Source organism: Rattus norvegicus, chromosome 4 (genome assembly GCF_021556685.1).
Source record: "Rattus norvegicus strain SHRSP/BbbUtx chromosome 4, alternate assembly SHRSP_T2T, whole genome shotgun sequence".
NCBI classification, from domain to species: domain Eukaryota; kingdom Metazoa; phylum Chordata; class Mammalia; order Rodentia; family Muridae; genus Rattus; species Rattus norvegicus.
In genome coordinates, this window is record NC_141537.1 from 34,524,733 (window position 1) to 34,533,138 (window position 8,406).

An 8,406-nucleotide genomic window follows, 5' to 3' on the forward strand; every position below is an offset into this window, starting at 1 on the left:
TGTACATCCAGTTTCCCCAGCATCATTTATTAAACTCTCTTTTCTTCAAAGTATGTTCTTAGCACATTTATCAAAACTTAGTTGGCTCTCGATACGGGATGACTGCTAGGCTCTCTACTCTATGCTGTTGGTCTAGCCATGCATTTGTGTCAGCACAATGCTGTATGAATTACCAAAGCTTTGTAATGTGCTTTGAAGGCGAGGGCGTAGAGTGCACTTCCTTTGTTTCTGTTCGGTGCCCTCAGTGCTGGGATTGCAGATTCATGTTATTATACCAGGCTTTACCTGGGTTCTGGGAATCTAAAGTTCAGCCATCATGCCTTTGAAACAATCACATGACCTGTGAGCTGTCTCCACCTCAGCTTCTCTTTACAGTCACATGCCTCTATGTTTGAGGCAGTGCGTCATGGCGTCATGGCGGCAGAGTGTATGGCAGAGACTATTTATCTGGCAACAAAAGATGAGGGGGAAATGAAAGACTTGAGGACTGTAACTTTCAAATGCATTCCTTTTTAGTGACCCATATCGTGTAGCTAAGCCTCATTTCCTAAAGTCTGCATTTAAAATAGTACCATCCAACACAGTTATCCCTGGCTCCCAATAGCTTGGGTGCCTACCATTTGGTTCAAAATGGTGAGTTAAGAGTTTCTGGTCCCCAATGCAACCTCTTTGGTGTGAGCCTCTGTAAAGTCAAAGGAAGAGGCCATACTTCTTCCATTATAATGACACAGAGGAAATAGGCATTCTCGTTCAAAAAGTGAGGAATTGGAGTTTAAGAAGAACACGAATCTTTTATATTTTTAACTCTACATTTGATCTTTTTTATTTACTTTTATTTTATGTTCATTGGTGTTTTACATGTATGTCTCTGTGAAGACATCAGATCCCTTGGAGTTGGAGTTACAGACAGATGTGAGCTGTAACTCATGGGGTGCTGGCAATTGAACTCAGGTCCTCTGGAAGAGCAGTCAGTGCTCTTAACCCCTGAGCCATCTCTCCAGCCCTACACTTTATCTCTTTATCTTTTTATCCACCTTATTCTGCTATTCGGTGATTTTCACCGTTTCTTAACTTTCCACTGACTTTGGATTCAGGCTTTAATTTCTTTTCTAGTTCTTTGAGATTCAGTAATTGGTTCTTTGAGGTCTCCTCACATTTTGGCATGCATATGTATGGAACATGTGTGCATGCATGTCTGCATGCCTGCGATTATGGAGGCCAGAGGTCGACACCACATCTTCCTCTATCACTCTTTTATCTTTTATATTGAAACAAGAACTCTCACTGGGCCCCAGATCTTGTCAGTCCAGCTAGTGTGGCTAGCAGCTGAGTCTGGACATCCCTGGTCGCTGCCTTCCTCACACGGGGATTACGGGTGGGCCACCTGATCCCACCAAGTGCCTTCATGGGTGCTCGGAACATGATTAAGTCCAGTCAGTCCTCGGGTTTATGCCGCGAGTCCTCCCCTCACTAAGCCATCTTGCTACCCTCCTCTCCATTTTATATGGCCACAGGATGCTGCAAACTTACCCCTTAGTACTGCTTTTGCTGTGTCTACAGCTTTTGATATATTGGGTCATCATTTTCATTTATTTCAAGAAACTTCTTGATTTCTTTCTTGCTATTTGGAGGCTCAAGCAATACCTTGCTTTTAGGACTGTTGAGATGGCTCAGGGGTTAAGAGCTCTGACTGCTCCCCAGTGGTTCAGAGTTCAGTTCCTACAACCTATGTGACAGCTAACTACCATCTGTAATGCCATTTCCAAGGGGGTCCGCAGCCCTCCTCTAACCTCCAGTGGCACGGCGTGCATGCATGAAAACATTTTTTCAAGTTGATTTTAGCTGGGTGCCCTGCCTTTAATCCAAGCACTTTGGAGACAGAGGCAAGTGGGTCGCTCAGTGCTGTGCAAGCATGTCTCACTGTCCTGCGCACCACAGTTTCTGCCGAGAAGCAGAACTCCATATGTATTGGGCTGAGTCCTTCCTTGTGCAGCCTGGAACATCTTCTCTCTATTTGTTACCTGTGAGTTTGATTGGTTAAGCTTGACTGACAACCTTTGACCTTCTAGTAGATGGATATTTGTAACCTTTTCAAGTTTGGGAAGTTTTTCATTGTATCTTTGAATAGACCTTCTGCCCCTTTCCTCTTTCTAAGCATTTGCACCCAATAGCATGATCCTGTCTTTTTCAATATTGTTGTAATATTCTTCCCAGTACTTACTCAGTTTCATTTTTTTTTTTTTTGCCTCCTAGGGTTGTGTTTTCAAGGCGCCTGTGTCTAGTCTGCTTTTTATTCTGCTGTCTCCACATTGCTATCAGTATCTTCTATATGATTTGAATGTCACTGTACTTTTTCAGATAAAAAAATAAGTAATTGTAAAAAACTGCTGCCTTCTTTTTGTTAAGTTTGGAAACATTTCTCCTTTGGTTGTTCCTAAGTTCTTGAGTTTCCTTTAACAAATAAGGAACAAATAAAACAAATATTGATCTAAAGAACAAATTGAGAAAATGGATAACTGGTCAACCTTCCAACCTATCCTAAAAGGGAAGATTTCCATTGCACTATTTTTATGTCAAAGATATTGTTTTAGATTCTAAGGAGTGTTTGTCCATAAGTCGGGCACACATTAGGTCCAAACTGAGGTTACAACTTCCTGAAAACTCCTGATGTTTGTTGCAGTGTGACACGATTTGAGCTTTGAACAATCAAGTGTTTATTCTCGCCCCATAGTTCTGCTTTGTTTGGGGGTCGAATCCTTCAAAGATCCTATGAGACCTTTAGTTTTCTTCAAAGCGGCAGTCACTTTCACTGTTTGACCGCTAGATGGCAACCACGTCCAGATTTGCCCGAGCCTGCTGTAAGGCCCCACTCCGCACAAAAGGACCATTAATGAGAAGCCATAATAAATACACTGTTGGTGGATCGCTCTGAAAGAAGCAGCAGAGCGTCCGGAGCCCCATCTTGGGGCCCGCTCGCCCCGCGGTCTCGTCTACAATGACTGTGCTGTATCTAGAAGCTGAAGAATTCTGTGCAAACTGCCGGAGGATCTTACTCAGCCATTACTTTGTCCCACCTGCACCAGGTTAATGTCCTGGCGGCTATTACAACTGTCTCTGTCAGTTGCTTGTTGGCTTCAGTGAGTATCTGTGATCACAGTTACTCAGATCAAAATACAACCAAAATCTCAGTTCTGTGTGTTCTTTCTAAATTTGACTACGGTGATCTTTGATTGGCCTTTATTATTACTCATTACCGTACCGACAGGTAGTGCAGAATTTACACTTTACACACAGCTTTACACACATATGTTCACATTTCATTACCTGGTGGCAACTTTATAACTCACTCCAGCCAGCTCAGCCCTGCCCTAGATAAGACAGTATGTCAGACTTCAGTTTCAAGTGACTAAACGATATTCTCAAGTTCTGTTCCGATGTGTTCCTTACTCTGTCCCTTTATGACAGATTGACTTGGCAAGTAAGAAAACAAAAATGATGCACTTTTGGGTTGATTACAAATGTACCAGGGAGAGGAAGTATTTATAATTTTTTCCTGGAGTCTCGCATTGTGACATTGGGAGAAAGTACACCAAATACATTAGTCACTTCTTCAAAGAACAGAAGACATTTTCCAATGGGCAGCCTGCTCATCTTAAATCGCCCAGTAGCTGAGTCTCTAGTTGGCTTTTATGTTAGCCCATGAGATCTATTTTTTAACTTGTGGGAGCTTGACAAACTTTTTAAAAGACAGACTTTTTTTTCTATAAAAATTAATTCTCAGACCAGGAGCAAAGTCATGGAACTCTGATATGAATAGGAGCAAATGACCAGTTTTCCTCTGTTCACTCTCATGGCTGCCTCTTGTCCCAAAGTGGTCAATGGTAGATACCCTCTGATACTCTTTAAAAAGTGACTGAACAATAGATGTGTCTAGTTGAGAACAGAGGGACAAAGAATAGAAGGGAAACTGTTCCGAGACCCGTGTTTACTTATTTATTTTTACTTGTACTAATGTTTTCTGTTTTTTATTGGATAGTTTTTATTTACACTTCAAATGTTACCCCCTTTCCTGGTTTACTGTTCATAAACCCTCTATCCCCTCCCCCTCCCCTTCTTCTATGAGGGTGCTCCCCTACCCAACACACCCCCACCTCCCTGCCCTGCCATGTTTATGTGTAACCCATGTGCTTTCTACATTGAAAGTGATTGTTGTCTAGGAAACACATTGATGGTTCACACTTCTACCATCAGATCTGATAAATCCTAGGACCCTGATGATTTCTGGGCAAGCCAATTAGGTGGTTATAGGCCTGTTTCAGCCCACCAACATCCACCCCTACTATTGATCTTGGTTTCCTGCTTGCTTGCATTGTTAACATTTTGTTAGATGTCAGACACTGTCCATTGGATGCTGTGGACGGCTGGACAGTTGGCATCCTTATGTGTTTACTTTGAGAATTTTCTTACTTGCTATCTGCAAAATTGGAATGGCTGGGATTCTTTTCTTTTTTTTTTTTTTTTTTTTTTTTTTTTTTTTTTTTTTTTTTTTTTTTAGCTACCCATATTTTTTTTTTTTATTAACTTGAGTATTTCTTATATACATTTCGAGTGTTATTCCCTTTCCCGGTTTCCGGGCAAACATCCCCCTCCCCCCTCCCCTTCCTTATGGGTGTTCCCCTCCCAACCCTCCCCCCATTGCCGCCCTCCCCCCATAGACTAGTTCACTGTGGGTTCAGTCTTAGCAGGACCCAGGGCTTCCCCTTCCACTGGTGCTCTTACTAGGATATTCATTGCTACCTATGGGGTCAGAGTCCAGGGTCAGTCCATGTATAGTCTTTAGGTAGTGGCTTAGTCACTGGAAGCTCTGGTTGCTTGGCATTGTTGTACTTTTGGGGTCTCGAGCCCCTTCAAGCTCTTCCAGTTCTTTCTCTGATTCCTTCAATAGGGGACCTATTCTCAGTTCAGTGGTTTGCTGCTGGCATTCGCCTCTATATTTGCTGTATTCTGGCTGTGTCTCTCAGGAGCGATCTACATCCGGCTCCTGTCGGTCTGCACTTCTTTGCTTCATCCATCTTGTCTAATTGGGTGGCTGTATATGTATGGGCCACATGTGGGGCAGGCTCTGAATGGGTGTTCCTTCAGTCTCTGTTTTAATCTTTGCCTCTCCCTTCCCTGCCAAGGGTATTCTTTTTCCTCATTTAAAGAAGGAGTGAAGCATTCACATTTTGATCATCCGTCTTGAGTTTCGTTTGTTCTAGGGATCTAGGGTAATTCAAGCATTTGGGCTAATAGCCACTTATCAATGAGTGCATACTATGTATGTCTTTCTGTGATTGGGTTAGCTCACTCAGGATGATATTTTCCAGTTCCAACCATTTGCCTACGAATTTCATAAACTCGTTGTTTTTGATAGCTGAGTAATATTCCATTGTGTAGATGTACCACATTTTCTGTATCCATTCCTCTGTTGAAGGGCATCTGGGTTCTTTCCAGCTTCTGGCTATTATAAATAAGGCTGCGATGAACATAGTGGAGCACGTGTCTCTTTTATATGTTGAGGCATCTTTTGGGTATATGCCCAAGAGAGGTATAGCTGGATCATCAGGCAGTTCAATGTCCAATTTTCTGAGGAACCTCCAGACTGATTTCCAGAATGGTTTTACCAGTCTGCAATCCCACCAACAATGGAGGAGTGTTCCTCTTTCTCCACATCCTCGCCAGCATCTGCTGTCACCTGAGTTTTTGATCTTAGCCAATCGCACTGGTGTGAGGTGAAATCTCAGGGTTGTTTTGATTTGCATTTCCCTTATGACTAAAGATGTTGAACATTTCTTTAGGTGTTTCTCAGCCATTCGGCATTCCTCAGCTGTGAATTCTTTGTTTAGCTCTGAACCCCATTTTTTAATAGGGTTATTTGTTTCCCTGCGGTCTAACTTCTTGAGTTCTTTGTATATTTTGGAAATAAGGCCTCTATCTGTTGTAGGATTGGTAAAGATCTTTTCCCAATCTGTTGGTTGCCGTTTTGTCCTAACCACAGTGTCCTTTGCCTTACAGAAGCTTTGCAGTTTTATGAGATCCCATTTGTCGATTCTTGATCTTAGAGCATAAGCCATTGGTGTTTTGTTCAGGAAATTTTTTCCAGTGCCCATGTGTTCCAGATGCTTCCCTAGTTTTTCTTCTATTAGTTTGAGTGTGTCTGGTTTGATGTGGAGGTCCTTGATCCACTTGGACTTAAGCTTTGTACAGGGTGATAAGGATGGATCGATCTGCATTCTTCTACATGTTGCCCTCCAGTTGAACCAGCACCATTTGCTGAAAATGCTATCTTTTTTCCATTGGATGGTTTTGGCTCCTTTGTCAAAAATCAAGTGACCATAGGTGTGTGGGTTCATTTCTGGGTCTTCAATTCTATTCCATTGGTCTATCTGTCTGTCTCTGTACCAATACCATGCAGTTTTTATCACTATTGCTCTGTAATACTGCTTGAGTTCAGGGATAGTGATTCCCCCTGAAGTCCTTTTATTGTTGAGGATAGCTTTAGCTATCCTGGGTTTTTTGTTATTCCAGATGAATTTGCAAATTGTTCTGTCTAACTCTTTGAAGAATTGGATTGGTATTTTGATGGGGATTGCATTGAATCTGTAGATTGCTTTTGGTAAAATGGCCATTTTTACCATATTAATCCTGCCAATCCATGAGCATGGGAGATCTTTCCATCTTCTGAGGTCTTCTTCAATTTCTTTCCTCAGTGTCTTGAAGTTCTTATTGTACAGATCTTTTACTTGCTTGGTTAAAGTCACACCGAGGTACTTTATATTATTTGGGTCTATTATGAAGGGTGTCGTTTCCCTAATTTCTTTCTCGGCTTGTTTCTCTTTTGTATAGAGGAAGGCAACTGATTTATTTGAGTTAATTTTATACCCAGCCACTTTGCTGAAGTTGTTTATCAGCTTTAGTAGTTCTCTGGTGGAACTTTTGGGATCACTTAAATATACTATCATGTCATCTGCAAATAGTGATATTTTGACCTCTTCTTTTCCGATCTGTATCCCTTTGATCTCCTTTTGTTGTCTGATTGCTCTGGCTAGAACTTCAAGAACTATATTGAATAAGTAGGGAGAGAGTGGGCAGCCTTGTCTAGTCCCTGATTTTAGTGGGATTGCTTCAAGTTTCTCTCCATTTAGTTTAATGTTAGCAACTGGTTTGCTGTATATGGCTTTTACTATGTTTAGGTATGGGCCTTGAATTCCTATTCTTTCCAGGACTTTTATCATGAAGGGGTGTTGAATTTTGTCAAATGCTTTCTCAGCATCTAATGAAATGATCATGTGGTTCTGTTCTTTCAGTTTGTTTATATAATGGATCACGTTGATGGTTTTCCGTATATTAAACCATCCCTGCATGCCTGGGATGAAGCCTACTTGATCATGGTGGATGATTGTTTTGATGTGCTCTTGAATTCGGTTTGCCAGAATTTTATTGAGTATTTTTGCATCGATATTCATAAGGGAAATTGGTCTGAAGTTCTCTTTCTTTGTTGTGTCTTTGTGTGGTTTAGGTATAAGAGTAATTGTGGCTTCATAGAAGGAATTCGGTAGGGCTCCATCTGTTTCAATTTTGTGGAATAGTTTGGATAATATTGGTATGAGGTCTTCTATGAAGGTTTGATAGAATTCTGCACTAAACCCGTCTGGACCTGGGCTCTTTTTGGTTGGGAGACCTTTAATGACTGCTTCTATTTCCTTAGGAGTTATGGGGTTGTTTAACTGGTTTATCTGTTCCTGATTTAACTTCGATACCTGGTATCTGTCTAGGAAATTGTCCATTTCCTGAAGATTTTCAAATTTTGTTGAATATAGGTTTTTATAGTAAGATCTGATGATTTTTTGAATTTCCTCCGAATCTGTAGTTATGTCTCCCTTTTCATTTCTGATTTTGTTAATTTGGACACACTCTCTGTGTCCTCTCGTTAGTCTGGCTAAGGGTTTATCTATCTTGTTGATTTTCTCAAAGAACCAACTTTTGGTTCTGTTGATTCTTTCTATGGTCCTTTTTGTTTCTACTTGGTTGATTTCAGCTCTGAGTTTGATTATTTCCTGCCTTCTACTCCTCCTGGGTGTATTTGCTTCTTTTTGTTCTAGAGCTTTTAGGTGTGCTGTCAAGCTGCTGACATATGCTCTTTCCTGTTTCTTTCTGCAGGCACTCAGCGCTATGAGTTTTCCTCTTAGCACAGCTTTCATTGTGTCCCATAAGTTTGAGTATGTTGTATCTTCATTTTCATTAAATTCTAAAAAGTTTTTAATTTCTTTCTTTATTTCTTCCTTGACCAGGTTATCATTGAGTAGAGCATTGTTCAATTTCCACGTATATGTGGGCATTCTTCCCTTATTGTTATTGAAGACCAGT